This window comes from Cupressus sempervirens, chromosome 1 (assembly GCF_028749045.1).
Source record: "Cupressus sempervirens isolate cs-2001-9-10 chromosome 1, ASM2874904v1, whole genome shotgun sequence".
In the NCBI taxonomy this organism is placed as follows: Eukaryota; Viridiplantae; Streptophyta; class Pinopsida; order Cupressales; family Cupressaceae; genus Cupressus; species Cupressus sempervirens.
In genome coordinates this window covers 681,058,583-681,079,019 of record NC_143118.1, presented here as the reverse complement: position 1 = coordinate 681,079,019, position 20,437 = coordinate 681,058,583, and the positions used below count along the sequence as shown (strand labels likewise).

The 20,437-nt window shown below is 32.9% G+C and overlaps 1 pseudogene; it reads right to left on the bottom strand.

Moving 5' to 3' along the window:
• Positions 1–351: 351 nt before the first annotated feature.
• LOC149579738 (sesquiterpene synthase Cad-like) lies at positions 352–18,895 on the bottom strand (annotated as a pseudogene).
• Positions 18,896–20,437: the final 1,542 nt, after the last annotated feature.

The window sequence follows — 20,437 nt, the reverse complement described above, 5'->3', positions numbered from 1 at the left end:
CATCAAGTACAATTATAATTAATCAAATTAAACAACATATTTCTTTTTAGAGTATACATGAAACTCTTTTAAATCTATCAAAATATTATTGATACAATTTAGAAACTATGAGAAAACATTCATTAATTTAGAAAATATCTAGCTGATATAAATTTATCTTTTATGCATGCATTTCTATAGGTGAAAACAGAAGCATCTAAATATTGGGTGCATCAATATATGCTGAATTTGTTTTGACTTTATATATTTGAGGATTCTCCTAGCTTATTTTAAACTTTCAAAAATATTTCTATTTGTCAACTTATTAGGATCTCAAAAATAAAAATGCATATAGAAGCCCTTATTTTCTTTTTACTTAGACACTTTATCAAGGATATGAGCTATAGGATTGATCAGTTTTTTTATTATGTCATCCTTACCCTTGGATGGATGTCAAAATCCATCAATATCCCTCCACAAAAAACCTACCCATCTATACATACAATCAAAATACACTCTTTTACAACATTTTGGTATATCTTTCTCATAACACAAGAAATCTCTAGTTAATTCTTCCATGTGTAGCTGAACGGTAACGTTTGCATTATCTAAAGCTTGCTCCATTGTAGTTCCAAGGTTATCTACTACATAACAATCTAGCCAAGAAACATTTTGTCCTCGATCTTTATCTTCCTTCAAGAGATATTAGTGAAAGGAAGCAAAGGTGTGTGGAATTGCTTCCTACGCTAATCTTTGACAGGACGATTATGCAAATCAAAGTGACTATTGCAAAAATCTCAAGAAATTCATAATAACATAATCAAAATAACAAAGAACACACAAAAGAGTGATTATCATGGGGAAACCCTTCCGGGAGAAAAACCCCACCCTCTAAAACTCGCACAATGTATTATCAAACAAAGATGATTACAATACACTTGCAATGCAAGTTCTTATAGGAGCACATCACCACAAGTTGAACTTAGAGAGACTCCTTCTAGCACCAATCTTGCAAACTAAACTCAATTACACAAACACCTCCCCAAGCCCTCCTTTTATAGTGATTTTACAACATGGAAACCACTTATGGTTTTACAAAACCATGAGCAAAACTACCATGCCAAATGTTACCCATTTTTGACATTTACATTTCCAATATGGAAAAACAACCAGGTTAAAAATAGTAATCCTCTCCACAATTTTGTCTTTTAGTCTAGACCCCCATAAAAGTCACAAAATGAGTCATCAAGGCCCTAAAAATGACCTACCTATATTCTACTATGGACAAGACTCATTTTAAACACTCACTAACCATTTTCCAATGCATAAACAAGTGGAAAACATCCACAAACAATTTTTGGAATTTTCTAAGAAAGTATTGCAAGGTTGAGACACATGTTTCTCAACATTCTGCCACTTGTCGAACACCTTGCAAGAGTCAGGGGATCCAAAATATCATAGACTTAATTGCTAGGGGCTAAGAGGCCCATAGACTCTAAACACCATCTGAATTTCTTTGTGCTCACGGGCTTAGTTAATGCATTAGCAACATTCATCAAAGTCTCTACCTTTTCCAGCTTCACCTTGCCATCCTCGGCCATATCTCTCATAAAATGATATTGTACATCAATGTGCTTTGTCCTCGCATGAATAGTTGGGTTCTTCGCTAGGCAAATTGCACTCTGGCTATCACTATAATTTCTCACTACACCCTATTTGAACTCTATATCTGAACACAATCTCTTTAGCTAGATGGCTTCTTTGCAAGCATCAGTAGCTACCATATACTCTACCCCAATAGTAGAAAAAGCAACCACAGCCTGTCGCTTGCTCATCCAACTGATTGCACCACCAAATAATGTAAACACATATGCACTGGTGGATCTTCTTCTATCAACATCACCAACCTAGTTTGAATCCACATAGCCTCGAATATCCAAGGAATGCTCACTTCCTGTTTGATGAAAACATATTGAGTACTGTGAGGTACCCCACAAGTATCTGAAAACTCTTTTTACTGCATCCCAATGTGCTCTTCCTGGATTAGACATATAAAGGGAAAGTACTCCCACTACTTAGGCAATGTCTAGTCTTGTACACACCATAGCATACGTCAAACTTCCAACAACACTCTAATATGGTACTCAACTCATGTCTTCCATCTCCAATGGGGATGTAGGACACTATGAGCTAGAAAGCTTTTTTCCCATAGTAATCGGAACACTCAATGGTCTTGAATCCTGCATATTGAATATTTTCAAAATAGTACCAACATACTTACGTTGGCCTAGCCAAAGCTTTCTGTTTCGTCTATCTCTTATAATCTCCATTCCCAGAATGTGCCTAGCTACACCAAGATCTTTCATTTCAAACTTTATTGAGAGTTGAGATTTTAACTCTACAGTCAAACCTTTTCCTTTGCCAATAAACAACATATCATCAACATACAAGGAAATAATTGGGAAACCATCATCATCAAATTTGAAATATATACAATGATTAGATTTAGATCGCACAAATCCCAAACTCAACACATATGTATCAAACTTATGGTACCACATCCTAGGAATCTGTTTTAAACCATACAAGGATTTCTTCAATTTACAGACCAAATGACTTTTACCTTTCACGAAATAGTGCTCTGGCTGTGACATGTAAATTTCTTTCTCCAAATCTCCATGAAGGAAAGCAGTTTTCACATCCATTTGCTCGATCTCTAGGTCATAAGTTGCTGCAATAGAAAGCAAAAATCTAATGCATTTCATTTTGGCTATTAGAGAAAAAATCTCACCATAATCTACTCACTCAACATGAGAGTAATCTTTTGCAACCAAATGTGCTTTATACTTCTCAAAAGTTCCATTTGAACCCATCTTCCTTTTGAACACCCATTTACAACCAACAAGATTTCATCCTTTAGGAAATGGTACAAGGTCCCACATTCAATTCCTCTTAAGAGTTTCGATTTCTTCATCCATGGCTATTTATCAGGACTCTGAATCATTCATACCAAGAGCCTCTTCTACAGATCTCAGTTCATCAATGTTAGCATTCAATGCAAATATGCACCTCCAATCATTAGGAGAATACTCATACCTTTCAGGTGGTTTCCTTTGTCTAGTAGATCTTCGAACAAGATCTAATTCAAGTTTAGGAGGTTTAGGTTCATGATTTGGTTCTCCCTCTTCCTTTGATGATTCAGAACTCGTAGAGCTCTCTTCAACATCTTGTCTTTCTAAGGTCCTTGATTCAACTTTCTCAGGTATAGCAGGAAGTTGAATCACATCTTTCTTTTCTTTAATTTGTTCAGGCTACACTGTAATAGAAGAAGTCTTAGTTTCTCTAAAAATAACACTTCTCGAATAAAATACCTTTTGTGCAATAGGATCCCAAAGCTTGTATCCTTTCACACCATAACTATATCCGATGAAGATACATTTGACAACTTTGTTGTCCAATTTTGTTCACTTCTCCTTTGGCACATGAGCATATGTCTCACAACCAAACAATCTCAGATGTCTAAGTGAAGGCTTGTGGCCCGACTACGCTTCTATTGGCATCTTATCAACAAGAGCTGATGTAGGAGACCTATTTATCAGGTAGCAGGTAGTGGCTACAACTTCAGCCCAGAACTTTTGTTCTAGTCTAGCACCACTCAGCATACTCCTAACCTTCTCCGTCAAGGTCCTGTTCATTCTTTCTGCAACTCCATTCTGCTATGGAGAATATAGAGTTGTCTTCTCTCTTTTAATACAAAAATCTTTACAAAATGTGTCAAAAATATTGGAGCAAAATTCACCACCATTATCAGTTCTCAAGCATTTTATTTTCTTTCCAGTCTACAATTCAACCATTGCTTTAAACTCTTTGAAACAACTGAAAACTTCAGCTTTACTCCTAAGGAAATAAACCCATGTTCTTCTACTAAAATCATCAATGAAAGAAACATAATAAACTGATCTACCAATAGAAGGAACATCAACTGGACCAAATATATCTGAATGAATTAGATCCAAAATACATGAAGACTTATGACAACTCGATTAAAAATGAATATGGTTTTGTTTACCATTGATACACTGCTCACAAAAATCAAACTCAAGATTGCAATCATTCAACCCATCAACAAGGTTCTTATTTTTCAAGGTCCATAGGCCCTTCTCACCTATGTGGCCAAGTCTCTAGTGCCATAACATAGTCTTTTTTGTAGGCAACTTTGATTTAGTAGATAGAGCACCCTTGGGTACCCAAAAATCACGACCATCTATTAAAAGAGAAACTCTCTCCTTCTCCAATTGAGTAGTCTTTTTCACAATCTTATCAGAAGTACTATTGCACTTGACTGTGCATGCATCAAGTTGGTACAATGTACCCAATCTACTTCCTCTTGCTATTACCATAGTGCCTATCACCATTTTTTCACCTGCTTCAGAAAACTATACATGCACACCCACATCTATTAGCTTACTAACAGATAATAAATTCCTTGCTAGTCCAGGGATATGTAAGACACCATCAAATCTTCTAATTCTACCATTAGAAAATTTTGCACGAATACTTCCACGACAAACAATATCAAGTATTGAATTATCACCCAAATACACCTTACTACCATCAAAATTTTCATACTTACTAAACTAGTTCCTATTAGGAGTCATGTGGAAAGATGCACCTGAATCTATTAACCATGCATTTTCACCTGCATGAGTGGCCAAGGCTGCAATGAAAGCATCTCCATCTTCCTTCTTGGACTCAGAATCAGAATCTTGCTTCTTCTTCTTCTTCTTTTTCTTCTCCTCTTTGTAGTCCTTTTGGAAGTGTCCAGGTTTGCCACAATTCCAACAAATTGCCTTTGACTTACTAGGGGATTTGGATCTCTGCTTATTTTTGGACTTAGAATGGCCATGCTTCTTTTCATTCTTGCCTCTTTCTTTTGGTTTTTCATGAACACTCAAATCTGCTTTGGCATTCAGAGAGACCTTCCTTCTCATCTCCTCAAAAAGTAGAGAACCAACAATGTCCTCCATCTTCAAGACAACTGAAGTGCTCCCTATAGCCATCACAATACTATCCCATGAGTCTGGCAATGAACATAGCAAGATTTGACACCTTTTTTATTCATCCATTGGCACCCCTACTACGGTCAACTGAGTCACCAACATATTAAACCTTTCTAGATGCTTAGAAATTTGTCCACCTTCTTCCATTTTCAAGGAATACAACTTCTTCCTCAAGAAAATCTTAGTCACAAGTGATTTCACTTGATAGATCTCACTAAGCTTTTTCCAAAGCTTCTTCGTGGTAGGTTCTTCATGGACATTAATCAGAATCAAGTCTGCAAGACACAATCTGATGAGACCTTTAGCTTTTCTATCATTCACATCATATTGTGTAGCTAATATTGGATATGTGGGCCTTAGCTTGTTCTCATCAATCACATCCCATAGATCCCGATCAGTCAACAAATCTTTCATCTTTAGCTTCCACATCTCAAAATTTGTGCCAAAAAATTTTTCAACATCAATTCTCCCTAACATGCTTTTCATCTTTTAATCCTACAACAAAAAAATGAAATGCTCTACACAAGCTCCCACTCAAACCTTGATTAGCTTAAAAAAACCCTTTACCCAACAAATAGAACCAAAACTAGCCAGGCTCTGATACCACTTGAAAGGAAGCAAAGGTGCATGGAATTGCTTCCTACACTAATCTTTGAGAGGACGATTATGCAAATCAAAGTAACTATTGGAAAGATCTCAAGAAATGCATAATAACATAATCAAAATAACAAAGAACACACAACACAGTGATTACCATGGGGAAACCCTTCCAGGATAAAAACCCCACCCTCTAAAACTCGCACAATGTATTATCAAACCAAGATGATTACAATACACTTGCAATGCAAGTTCTTATAGGAGCGCATCACCACAACTTGAACTCAGAGAGACTCCTTCTAGCACCAGTCTTGCAAACTAAACTCAATTACACAAACACCTCCCCAAGCCCTCCTTTTTTAGTGATTTTACAACCTGGAAACCACTTATGGTTTTACAAAACCATGAGCAAAACTACCATGCCACATGTTACCCATTTTTGACATTTACATTTCCAATATGGAAAAACAACCAAGTTAAAAATAGTAATCCCGTCCACAATTTTGTCTCTTAGTCTAGACCCCCATTAAAGTCACAAAATGAGTCATCAAGGCTCTAAAAATGACCTACTTATATTCTACTATGGACAAGACTCATTTTAACAACTCACTAACCATTTTCCAATGCATAAACAAGTGGAAAACTTCCACAAACAAATTATGGAATTTTCCAAGAAAGGATTGCAAGGTTGAGACACATGTTTCTCAACAATTAGAAACTATGCTCATTAAGGAAAATAATACCAACTATCTTTTATTTAAAAGTATGTAATTTATGGATAATAAGAAGATAGTTTTAGGAAGTTTGGTTGATAGATACCTGAGATTTTTTGATATCATCGATTAGTCGAATAGCAATTGATACATCATATTCAAACTTACTAACCCTTTGTAGAATATCATCAGGAAGAACCATGTCAATTGAAATCATTGGAAATAGTGTGACCACGGGTTTCAAAGAAGCATTAAGCACATTCTTTAAAAATTGATCCAAAGTGGGTAGATAGTCTTTCGCATTCCATTCAGAATTTCGACACACTAACACAATAAGCTTTGTCCACTGCAATAGAAAAAGCATGAAATGTGAAATATAAGATTTATACATATTTTAAATAGACACACAGTTTGATAGATGAATTTGACTAGTGACATACATGTTCTTGTATCCACTTCCGTGCACGTGGACCATGGATTTTCTCTGCTTCATTAGCTAATTCCATGTATATTTCATGGCAAAACGACCAAGTAATTTGCGTATATTGGGGAAGGCCATCCACCATAGACATATCCGAGCTAAGGAACACAAACAAAAAATTCAAGAGTAAAGTAATTCATTTGTTAATAAGAAATTATGATTATTTTAAATAATATTGATAATTCATTGCAAGGCATTGCAATCATAAATAGAAATATAAATGTAAAACGCTAGAATTACTTGATTTGGGAAGACCGTCCACCATAGAAATATCCAAGCTAAGGAACACAGAATTCAAGAGTAAAGTAATTCATTTGTTAATAATAAATTATGATTATTTTAAATAATATTGATAATTCATTGCAAGGCATTACAATCATAAATAGAAATATAAATGTAAACTGCTAGAATTACTTGATCAAGGCTGTCTTAAAAGGTATGAGGTCATCAATAGTTCCATAACTGTCAAAAATGTCATCAACGATGGTAATCATGACACCCAATTTGACATATCCAATTCATGTGCGAGAAAATTCAAATTCGTGCAATCCGCATGAATATGCAAAGTAAAATTTGACAAGTCGATGTCGAAAAAAATCAAGTTTGTTTACACTTGCTTCATTCCACCATCTACATATTTGTATCGCACCATACATGTTCCAATATAATTAATATTACCAGCAATCTAACATTGGCATAAGAAATTATTTTTAATAAAAAGTATTTTTAATAAAGACAAAGTGAATTTTCATATGTAAACATATCACTTACTTGGATACAATTTTGATCTCAATTTGATGTTGGGCTTGTAGTATGTTGAAATCCAATATTGCTGCTTCCAAAATATTTTAACAAACCTCATATGACATCCTAAAAGAAATGCAGTTAGTACAAAAAGTTAGCCATCTACCATCATACTTAAGATGGTTCCTTATATAACAAAATAAATTAGCCATAAAAATAGGATTTGTAAGACAACATAGTTCCTGCCAAGTGTAGGCAGCACATGTTGATTTTGTAGGAATGATCTATCAAATTAGAAAGGAAAGCAATATCAATTAATAAAGAAACCTAAAGAAGAGCAATGTTTCCATCAAGATCAGTAAATTTAATAAGTAGTCTCATCTTGCAAACAAATTATATGCCTCCAAATCCTCTTGCTACCTTGTATAGTTAGCCACCTAGGCTTTGTAAGATGATCGACTACTATTATCCTTTGCAAACCTTTGCAATGTTGTACAAATAGGATAATGATTGTTGTTTAGGACTTAATATTCTTTAAATTTTCATAGCAATAAATCCCAATTTGCTCCAATCATGATAAATTTTTTCCATTGCTCGAACTTGTTTTCATAAAATGAATGAAAACATAGAGTCCATCCTGACAAATCTAGTCTTTTCCAAGTACATGTTAGAAATAGTGTAATAGATTAATTCAGTGAACTAGGGAGGTCTAAAATTATCTGATTATAGTAGTATTTTCTTGTGGACTATTTAGCGCTTTGTAGAGTATGCTAAAAGGGATTTTTGAAAGAGAAAATTCATGAGGGAAAAAAGGTTTAGTTGAACACAAAAACTATGTATAATATTGAAAAAATTATGCTAATCTACTACCCAAAATGATTGAATAAGATTGTGAAATATAATAAGATGACAACCATGAGGCTAATATTGTGGTAGTCTTGTCTTGTGTTCTATTCAAGTCTTTGTAGAGTATGCCCAAAGAGCTTTTAGAAAGAGAAACTTTAAGAGGGCAATAAGGGTAGAAATGTCTTATTATAGTGGTCTTGTAATACTCAAATCTACTAAAATTAGTCACATTACATTTTTACTTCATATATGATCATTTCTTTCTTGATTCAACTTCCTTATGCTTTCTAATAATGTTAACATTTATTTTTATTTTTCAAAACATAATTTTTAGAATTTGAGCTCTTTTCCTAGAAGTAAAAGGGACAATCAAGGAGTATTTACAATACTAAGTAATATGTCCTAATTTAAATTTGTGGACAGCTACACATTCCTCATTAAAAGATAAGAATCTTGTGAAAGAATTGCTCTAACCTAAGTCTAGTAGAGAACCATCTTAGAAAATTTGAAGTCTAATGGTGATGAAATTATTTAAGTAATTTGAAAATCATGTAGTAATTAATAAATTAATCTCACTTTTGTGATAAAACTTGAAGTAGAGTGGTGCTCAAATTATTTGTGTAATTTGATAATGCATACAATGATTAATAAATTAGTCTTACTTCATCAATGCTATATTTTCTATAGCACACATTATACCTTTCTTGTCAATTTTTTTGAGATAATTATAATTTCATTGTTTTTTGTTTTGTTTAAAGTGACAGTAAAATGGATCAGCATAAATCATTCAAATACATAGAGAAAAATGACTACAATGTTCAAGGTCCAAAAAAGCTTCCCAAATTTTTTTTTTTTCACTTCCAAATTGGACAATTTTGCAATTTATGGAAAGAAACACAAAGTTTCTTCTTTTATTTGAACTTACTATCATGTTAAAAGTACATCACATACTTGTCAATGTTTTTTCAATAGATAAAGATAAACAATAATAAACATTCAAATAAAGACCACTAACATACTAAGACACAATAACTTATCTTGAGAGAATTCTCCAACTCAAAGGGGAAATACCCAAGCACACAAAAATATACCTCTTTTATGAAATAATAGAGGTCCAAATACAATAATTCTAATTGAATTATACACTCGTTACATAAAGAAAACATATATATCATGAATTGAAAGGCTCTTCATATCATAATCAAAAGTCTCTTTAGTTTCCAAATACGAGATCCTTTATAATTTGAAATACATGCTTATTTACATGAAGCATACAAATTAATATTTCTAAAAACATGTATTTTTAGTGTGCATGTATTTTCATATTTTTAAACATTTGCATCCTTTTAGGACACATGTCTTCATATAACGAAGAACAAATGGATCTCAAGAAAACCAGGACATGTGAATCCTAGGTAGGTATTCTCTTACACAATTATAAAACATCAACACTCCCTCTTAGAAAGAGAGAGAATATTCATACTTTTCTATCTCTAATGAAAAACATAGGGAAAAAAAACAACAAATTAGTGACAAAATCTCATAAAAGATTTTCTCAATAGAAAATTATCATCTCAACATGATATTCACCATGGCTAGTCCTAAAGGGTGAAATAAAAGAAAACTAATCCATGGAGTTACATGACTTGCAACATGGCTACTCCTAGAGTGTGGAACCACCATAGCTACTCTTAGAAGGTGGAGCAAGGGACCACACTAAGATCTTCTCCCTCTAAAAAGGAACCCATTAACAAGGGATTGCACCTCAAACTTCTCCATCTTAGAGAACTCATTAGCAAGGGATTGCAACTTGAATGTATCCCTGATAGAGAAGAATTCATTAGGAAGGGATCACACCTTAAACTTCTCTCTTGTACAGAAGAAATCAATAGCAAGGGAGCACACCTTGAACCTTTCCCTTGTAGAGAATAAATTATAATAGTACATAATAAGAAATTGAATACTTCATTGTATTGTATAAATCCTTTCACAAGGTGGACCTAATAGTCCTTATTGCTCCTAATTGGGAAGATCACTAGAAGTTATCAATTGTAAGCTTTAAAAAAGCAACTTTATACAACAATCATAAAGCCTGTGGGTATCATCCCCACCTCAACTTTGCCTTCTATTTGGAAGGTTTCTAGGTTACCAAATATTGTGTCAAGTATTATGAATGTTTTATTGTTTTTAGTATTTCATGCATGCAATTAGATTAGATTAGCTTAAAGAGGATTAATTGGTCAATTAAGTAAAAAACATATCCATTCCTCATTCATGCCCCTCTCAGTCACCTAGCCTACCTTATATTTCCATCAATTGTTATTAGAGAATTTGATTCTCACTTTAGAATTTTAGTAGCTTGAGAAAAGATCAGAGGCAATGGAAGTGTATAGATTGGAGAAATCTATTGAAAATGTAAAGTTTGATCTAGAATTGGCCTTGGATCAATTCAAGAAAATTAAGGAGCAACTCTCAAAATCTTTGCAAAGAAGGAAATAACTAGTATTACAAATGAATGAAAATTTATAAATAGAAGAAAGAGTTGAATACATTTTCCAAGATAGAAGTTTAGATGAAGTTGATGAAGCAATCAAATATCTACTAGAGAAAAATCTCACTTTACATGAAGAAGTTAGAAAATTAAAAAGAGAGCAAGAAATTTAGTCAATCAAAATGTGTGAAAACATTGAGAAAAAAGACACATCAATAAAAGAGAAAATATTTCTAACTAAAAGGATAGAAGAAAAGGATAATGAAATTCAACACCTATCTCTTCAACAAGAAGATCTGATAAGTCAACTCAATTATGGAAATAAAGATCTTATCAACTTAAGGACAAACAATGAAAGATTGTAGAATGATCTCAGCATGGAATGGAAACCAATGAAAGGATGATGAAATATCAAGAAAGCATGAATCAATTAAATGATCAAACTCAAGTTTAGACACAAAGGAAAAGAAAAATTAAGCTATATAGATGAAGGTGAATAATCTCAGCGAGGAGCTTAGAAGAACAAAAGGCTTACATGTAATCATTGCATTAAAATATGGCATATATCAAACAAGTGTTGAAGCAATGGTAAATAAAAATTTAGTGAAAAATATTATAGTTGTAACAACCATGGACATAGAGCTAGTGAATGCATAAAGAAAACCAAGTTTTGAGGAAACTGTTTCAATTACAACAAACAAGGACACAAATCTTTAGAATGCAAGACCAAGAAATGGAACCTAGTAGAGCAAATTATCAAAGCTATCTTTGGTTGGGATTATAACACATAGTGTAGACTTGACTATTGTGGTGAGCATGGGCATATTGGAGAAAATTGCAAAAGAACTTACATGTAGAAGAGAGACCCTAAAAAGAGATGCTTTGTATGCATAGAACTAGGACATCTAGTGAAGAACTATATCAACCAAGGTAAGGTTGAAGATGAAAAGAAAGCAAAGGATAATAATTTTAGAAGTCAAATGAGGTACAAATGGATAAAGAAATCTCCAGAGAATTCAAGTCAAAGTCATAAAAGTGTTGACATTCAAACTAGTTCTCAATGGAGATTAATGGAACTATGATTCAAAAGAATACATCTTATACTAGTTCTAGTCAGCAAGCAAGAATATCCAAATCAACATTTAGATGCACTGGGATCACTGAGTTAAGATGACAGTTGAAGAGAAATCATAGACATTACCGATGTTTCCAATATGTCCAATCAATCAAGTAAGGTGAGATATATGGTTGTCATTTATGTCAATATTTATTTTGCAATCCAATCATATTTGTTTGTGAAGGAAAATTGTCTAAGTATTAGATTGTGTTATAGTAGTATGTCAAGACTTGTCAGTAGTGGAATATTCATTTGGAATATTCTCTTGCACAGTAAACTAGAGATGCATGAAAAAATTCTAATGATGCATACTAGTGTTCATGTTTGTATAAGCTATTGAGATCAAGTTATGAAGGAAACAATGATGTAGTGATTTCATAGTCTAGAACAAAGCATGTTAGTAGAATAAGTTAATCGACTTCAATAATTGTTTTGATTATTATTTCTTGATGAGTCGACTCTAAAAATGATTTGTGAGCTAACTAAGGAAGAATTTATTAATATGTTTGATGTAAGGAAAGACCTTCATTTGTGAAGATAAAGTGTAATTTCGTGAGTATAGGAATGAGCAAGTGAAAGCAAGTATGCAATGTATGATATGTGTGATATATATGTGATACATATTATATGTGAATGCAAATGTGAACTAAAAGGAATATTGTCTATAGTATACCAAGGATTTTATGAAGAACTTGCAATTAGAAGATTTGTGAAGTAAAGAAAGTGATACAATTTTTTATGTATATCTATTCTCTTGAAGAAATCAATTGTATATTTGCATGTTAGGACAATGGACTCTTCTTGCACACATTTGTATATGATCCACCAACTCCTAATAGGGTTGAAGAAACTCCTAACAAGGTTGAGGCTTCTAACAAGGCCTAGTCTCCTAACGTGGTCAATATCCTTAACCAAATCCTTTGTATAGTGAATCATCTAGTGGGTTTGATCCTTATTGGGGTTTTCCCTTGGCCAGTGTTTCCCTCGTTAACAAAATATGGTGTTATGATCTCTCTTTATGTATGGTTATTTATATTGTTTAGTATTATTGGTTTACTTTCATATGCATATGGTAAAGTAATTAAAAATATCCAGTTGTGGGCAAAAAGATTTAGTATACTGGAAGTTGCGCAATTAGCAATACACATTAAACACTCAGAGAACTCTTCAATGAAGTGCACATAGCTTAATATGGTCTATGTAAAGTTATGTGAGAAGTATAATCTCTCTATTATACAGAGATAGTATTTGGGCTAGTGGAAGATATGCATTCAATGCAAAGTACAATTTGAAAAAGATTTAAAGGACATAAATTGATTTGCAAAACATCATTTGCTTGTGCAAAGTCTTAAGTGCAAGATTGGAGTATGACTTGGAGTACTAAAGAAATTTTTAGATACATGAATTTAGTGAAGCCCTATTATGCAACTTGAAGGTATTTTCTAAAATTGTTGAACATATTTTTAGAAATGGCAAAACAAGAATTTTATAATGTAAGCAATATACCTAGATGCAATTTCAAGAAACACCCATTTGATTCTTTGCTTGATGACGCAATTGGGGCATTTTTACAAGTTCCAAAAAATGTACTTCATGTTGAGGATATATTCATTGCAAAATTTAAAGCATGGGTGACATAGAAATTCATAAGGAATTGAAGAAAATGTGCAGCAAAGATTTTTCATTAAAACCTGAACATAGATACCTAGAATAAATTAACCTAGTTAAAATTATGTTATACATGGATTTTGAAAATAATGAATGGACAAGGATAATTTCGAGCAGAGTACATGATGATTTTCTATGGTTGGGAGACTCTATCATATGTATTGGTAATGACCTAATTCACATGGTCACAAGTTTGAGCAATAATGGATGCAATCCAGTGAACATAGATAATGTGCACAAGCTAGTTGAGACAAATCCCAATACATATTTTAACGACAGAAATATGAAAGTCAACACCATTCAAGATGATGGAGTGAGATTAATTTGTAAGATTTTTGGATATAAGTACAATCATGGGTCTAGGATAGATTTAATCCCTGTAGGATTTCTTTATGTAGCTTAATTGGCAATAAGAGGTGAAGAGGTTAATATGTGTGACATTATTGGAACACAATTGTTTGATAACATATCTAGAATCAAGAAATCAAGGAGTGCAGTCTTTAGGATTGAATCCCTATTGAAACATATACTTTTCTATGCTACTAAGAAGTATCCTAGTGTCACAAATTGGAATGAGAATGAATGCACAATGCATATTATCACTTGAGCATACAAAACCAAACCTGATACAGTCAGAGATAGCGATATTGACAAAATAATGAAGTCTTTCCAAGATGAAATGAAGAAAAGGTATAGGATACCTCCTATGCTAGTAGCGAAGTATAAGGATGAATTATGTTTCATGGTTGAAAAAAATTTCACATGTATGGAGGTAGTAATCCCTCGAGTTAAGTTCATTGAACCTATGGGTTATGAAATGAGTGAGGAATTGATTAAAGGTTATGCAAAGATAATCTTACAATCTGAAGTTGATTCTAAATGTCTTAAATGGGGCACATACATTGAGAAGATGAGAGAAGTTAAGACAAGTTATATTATTAAGGACTCCAAGAAAAAGGTGGATAAGGTGATTGATTCTATTTTTAAATAATCAAGAATGATAAGAAATGAATTTGATGAGGTGAAAGGGATAGCTATGGAAATGAATGGCAGTGGTCAATCTAAGCTATTGACCCCTACACACATTATAGTGGAAGGACCTACTAAATAGGTCACAGTTGCATAGACAAGTGCACAAGCACCTACAAAGCCTTATGCAATAGTTGTGCGACAAAAACCTTCAATGAATCTAGTAAGGACTAAAGAGTTAATAACTACATGGAAGTATACAAGGCTTGAAAGGACCAAAAACCCTGATAAAAAGAGTCTAAAGTAGACTACAAGTGGTCCATGCAAGAAGGGAAGAAGCTTGCAGATTAGTTCTTCTAAATTTGAAGAAGAAATGGATGACAGACTAGTTGAGCCATTAGATCAAGAAGCAAAGACTTTAGTAGGATGAAAGAATGGAAGTTAAAGGTAGAGAATCATAACATGCAAATCATTAATGACAATAATTTTGCACAATTGAATTAGTACTATTATTTGTATAATAATATGGATAGAATACAACTAGAAAATGTTGTAGTTAGGAATACAATAATAAAATATTAAAGATTTGATAGTATAAAAGGTCAAATACTTGAAGATTTGCACAATAGATTGCTAAATTGAAAAAGAAGAGTTGTAGAGGAAGATAAGAAAATAAGAATTAATATGGTGAAAAAGTTATGTTCTATAAATAACAAAGAAGAAATAATAGTTATTCTAAAAGGTGTAGCACCTTTATTGAGGAATAAGAAGAGATTCATTCTCCTCATGGGAGGAAATTATGAGGAAGTTAATGACGAAACAAAAAATGCTATAGTCACATTTATGTCTACTAGGCCTAGGTAAAAGTACAAAGCTATGTCACCTTTCAAGCTGACTAATCAAAACAATTGAATTTGAGTATTTCTTTCTAAAAATTAATCTTGTTCAAAGATATCATCTAGATAAATTTATTCTACCTAAGAAATATATGTTAGCTATTGGAATTAAGGTATATTTTTCATTAGTCCAAACACTTATTCGATTCTAAATGCTTACCAAGCTCATCACTCAGTCTACAGTTTATACCGAGCATTCCCTTGGAAACTAAGCATATGGGTAGTTCAGCAGTGTTTACCAAGTTCATAATGGTTACTGAGCAGAACAATGTTCTCCAAGAAGTTAATGGTCACTGAGCTTCACAGTGTTTACCAAGTGATCAAGGTAAATGAAGGACTTAGTGTTTACCAAGTGATCAAGGTAAATGAAGGACTTAGTGTTTACCGAGTGATCAAGGTAAACGAAGGACTTAGTGTTTATCGAGTGATCAAGGTAAAAAAAGGACTTAGTGTTTACCAAGTGATCAAGGTAAAAAAAGGACTTAGTGTTTACCGAGTGAACAAGGTAAATGAAGGAATCAATGTTTATCAAGTGAAGAAGGTTATCAATGGATTTAGTTTTTACCGAGTGACATAATATTCACTGAGTCACCAATGGTTATCAAGTTCCAAGCTACTTAGAGTGATTAGTATGGACCGTGCCTCTACTCCTACCAAGTTCATGACGATGCAGTGTATTGTAGTGGATGCCGAGTATCAGAAGGTCATCAAATCAACTTGAGAATACCGAGTTTTCTACTATCTGGCCAACTCAGTAATGTTTTGATTCACTTGTGTTTAGCTAACCTTACTAGTGTAAATATTAGAATGGTATATATGTAATGTATTATATCATTTTTAAAAGGTGAAAAAATGATTTGTATCTTTGAATTGTTATATTTTGAGAAGAATAAAAGAGAATCAATGGAAGAATAGAGGAATACAACAAGGTCAACATAGATGCAGAAAAGTTATATCTGTCACATCAGGTGATCAATGCATAAAGGATCTTATCAGCAATCAGTTGTAACGAAATCCACTGCTTCATCCTAATAGGTGAATTAGTTTGTAAATCCTTTAATAGGGTAGACTTCAAGTCTTTTGTAAATCTCCTAATAGAGTGCATACTTTATTGTATGTTTGTAAATCCTCTATCAAGGTGGATCTAGCAATCCTACTTGCTCCTAACAGGGCAGATCACCAGAAGTGATCATTGTAAGCCTTAGCAAGCCAAATTTATACTACAGTATTGAAGTTTTGTGGGCATCATCCCCACCCCAGTTTTACATTCTAATTGGAAGGTTTCTAGGTCATCAAATTAGTGTGCTCATGTGTTATGAATGTTTATCTTTTTATGCATACAGTAGATTAGATGGATGGATGGGGAATATGTTATTATACTGAATTGACTCTAAGTTTTAGAGTTACTGATTCACCCCTCCCCTCTTAGTAACCTTGTCAGTCTTGATTATTTCCAACAAATGGTATCAGAGCATTGTGGTTCTCCGGATAAAATTTGACAGCTTGAGCAAAGATCAGGACAATGGAGATATTCAGACTTGACAAATCTATTGAGAATGAAAAGCTAGATCTGGAAATAGCCATGACTCAACTCAAAAAAGTAAAGGAGCATCTTTCTCAATCTCTAAAAAGAAGAAAGGAACTTGCAAGAGAAATGAATGATCATCAGTATGTTGAAAAAAAGATTGAAGACCTTTTACCATCAAGTAGCTCAAATGAAGCTAATGAAGCAATCAAGGAACTCCTAGCAAAGAATGGTTCTTTGCAGGAAGAAGTAAGAAAGCTTAAAAGAGAACAAGAAATCCAATCCATCAAGCTATGTGAAGTTTTGGAATAGAGAAAAAATGAAAATGAAGACTTATAGGTAAGAAATAATCAATCCCTTCAGCATGAAAATCTTATAGGTCAACTATCTAATGCAGATGAAGAAATTGTGAATTTAAGATCTGAGAATGAAAATTTGAGAAATGATTTAATCACTGAAAGACAAATCAATGCAAGCTTACAAAGTGATCTAAGATCTGAAAGACAAATCAATGAAAGTTTGGAAAATGACTTAAATATTGAAAAGCAAGTCAATGAAAGGATGTTAAAATCTCAAACAGATGTGGATCAATTGAATAAGCAAAATGAGCAGAATCTTCATGGACAAAAACGTAAAGCAAGCCTTGGATACAATGAAGAAGGTGAATCTTCCAAACAAGGTACCCAAAGGAATCAAAGACCCACTTGAAATCACTATGGCAAGATAGATCACACATCTAATAGATGTTGTAGCAATGGTAAAGGAAAATTCAATGGTAAATGCTACAATTGCAATCAACATGGTAACAAAGCCAATGAATGCAAAGAGAAACCAAAATTTGAAGGCAAATGTCACAAATTCAAGAAACAAGGTCACAAGGCATCTAACTGCAGATCTAAATCATTAAATTCAGCAGAACGTATTGTCAAAACATTATTTCGTTGGGACTACAATACTTGGTGCAGATGTCACTATTGTGGAGAATATGGACTCATTGGAGTAAACTACACAAGGCATCACCTAAGGAAGAAAGATACTACCATAAGATGCTATACATGTATCAAACTTGGTCATATATCCAAGAATTGCATGAACATAGGAAGAGTTGAAGATGAAAAGAAAGATAGGGTTGACAAAATTCAAAAGCATATGAGACAACAGTGGATTCCTAAATCTACTGAACTAGAAAGTTCAAATGATGGCAATGTCACTCAAGAAATGGGTGACTCCACCATTTCTAATTAGACTCATCAAGGAGGATCAAGGACTGCATCTTCAAGCTATATCCTAAACAGTTCTAGAATGAAGGAGTGCAAATAACAAATTAGTATTTTAGATACAAGACATAGTTCACTGTGATGCATCTACCGAGCAAGGTTGGTCTCAGACTTAATTGAGCTTGGTCAAGAATATAAAAGGTTTTGTTTGTTCACCGAGTTTTAAGGTTTATCGAGTAAGTTGATGACTATCTAAAAAACCCTAAGTCATCTCAGCTACCTTCGTACTTGAGAATTAATGACAAAATTTTCATCAAAAAGGCAGAATTTGATCTCATTTTTTACCATGAATTTAGAATATATAGAGCAAAGAGATTTCTAAGAGCACGCAAGTGAGTTTAAATGATTTGAAGTGATTTTTGAGTGAAGAATTTATTTTATGAAATCATTCACGCATAGAGCAGCAATGGCATCTACGAGCACCAGCAGTAGCAAGGTGAAGAGGGGCTCTAAAATGGTTGTGAAGGGAGTCGAATGGAAAGCACCTAGCTTCAAGCTCGTTCCCGCCATAGTTGAATCGCTCAACTCGCATGGAGCTCAATCAAAAATTCCACCAAAGTTACTCCTAGAAAAGAATCTCTAGAAAATTGAATCTAGTTTCTAAATTACTAGGAATTATCTCAAAAAATTAAAAATTGATTGGTCAAAATTTTGAATATTAATGCAATATTACAAAAATTTCAAAACAAAAATACGAAGTAGACATATTTCTGACCATCTTAATCAAAACTGAATGATAATATTTTTTAATAATATTCTAGATATACGTAGTAGACTCATGCTTGGATTTGACACATATTTTTGGGTATTTTTGTTCTTAATTAATAATTATTAATTAATTTTTGTCTTTAGTATTTTTAGAATAAAAAACTCGTGTCTGACAACCTTCACTAATTGAAAACTTTGTAAAATTCAATTTTTCATTTTTTTCCCTTATAGTAGAAGAAACATAGAATGTGATGCATCTTTTGGATTTAAAAAATGTTGTACCATTTGAAAGTTATAGTTTTTGTGAAGTAGTGTGTTTGTCAATACTTTTCTACATAACTCCATTAGAAAATAAGTAATAATTATTTACTAAACTCATAATTTGACAAACCTTACATTTATGGAAAGATAAAAACATTCTTAAGAAAGCATTTTTATTTCATCAAATTTTGGTGAAAAAAAAGTTGTTAGATATATGTTCGAAGTAAAAATCACAAAAAAATAGGCCAAAAGCACATTTATAGGATGTTTTTTCATTTAGTATTAGGGAGGGTGTGAAAAAAGTTGGAATAGATTTTGAAATAGTTTGAGATATTTCAAAACTAAATATTTTTTTAGATCGCCACTTTTTGGCACACCATGATCATGCACATACCTTGTTCAATATTTAAAGCAGTGGGGACATTATTTAGTAACCAAGGAGTTTTTTTTTGTATACCGATCATAAGACTTTACAATATTTGGAAAGTCATCATAAATTAAATTAGAGGCATATCAAGTGGGTTGATTATTTATAGAATTTCACATTTGTGATCAAGCATAAGACAGAAGTCACAAATCAATTTGTAGATGCATTGAGTAGACAAATATCTTTGTTGACCAAGATGAAGGTTGAATTTATTGATTTTAATGAGATGAAGGTTTTGTATGAAACTAAGCTTGATTTTTTTTAGTAGTGGAAAGCATGCATATATTGTAAACTTACAATTCAAACAATTATTGTTTTGTCATAGATGTTAAATCTCTTGATAAGACATATTGCTACTAAATCTAAATGTCATATCTATTTGATTGATGGAGAGGATTTGAGAAATCACTCATAACAATAGCACCTAGAGGAAAGGTTGAGTTATGAAAAAGGAATTACAATGGACATTTAGCTAGATACACTTTTATAAAGAGAAGTGATTTTTTATGCCAAGAAATCTAACCCATCTCGAACAATAGAGTAAAGGGCTAAGGAATGTCAAGTGATGCTAGTGTAAACTGAGCTACAGTTAGTTCCAAGTAAATCTAGTGTTGATTGAGAATTAATATCAATCGTAAAAGTTAATTGATGTCGAGCAAAAATGTTTACAACAAGTGA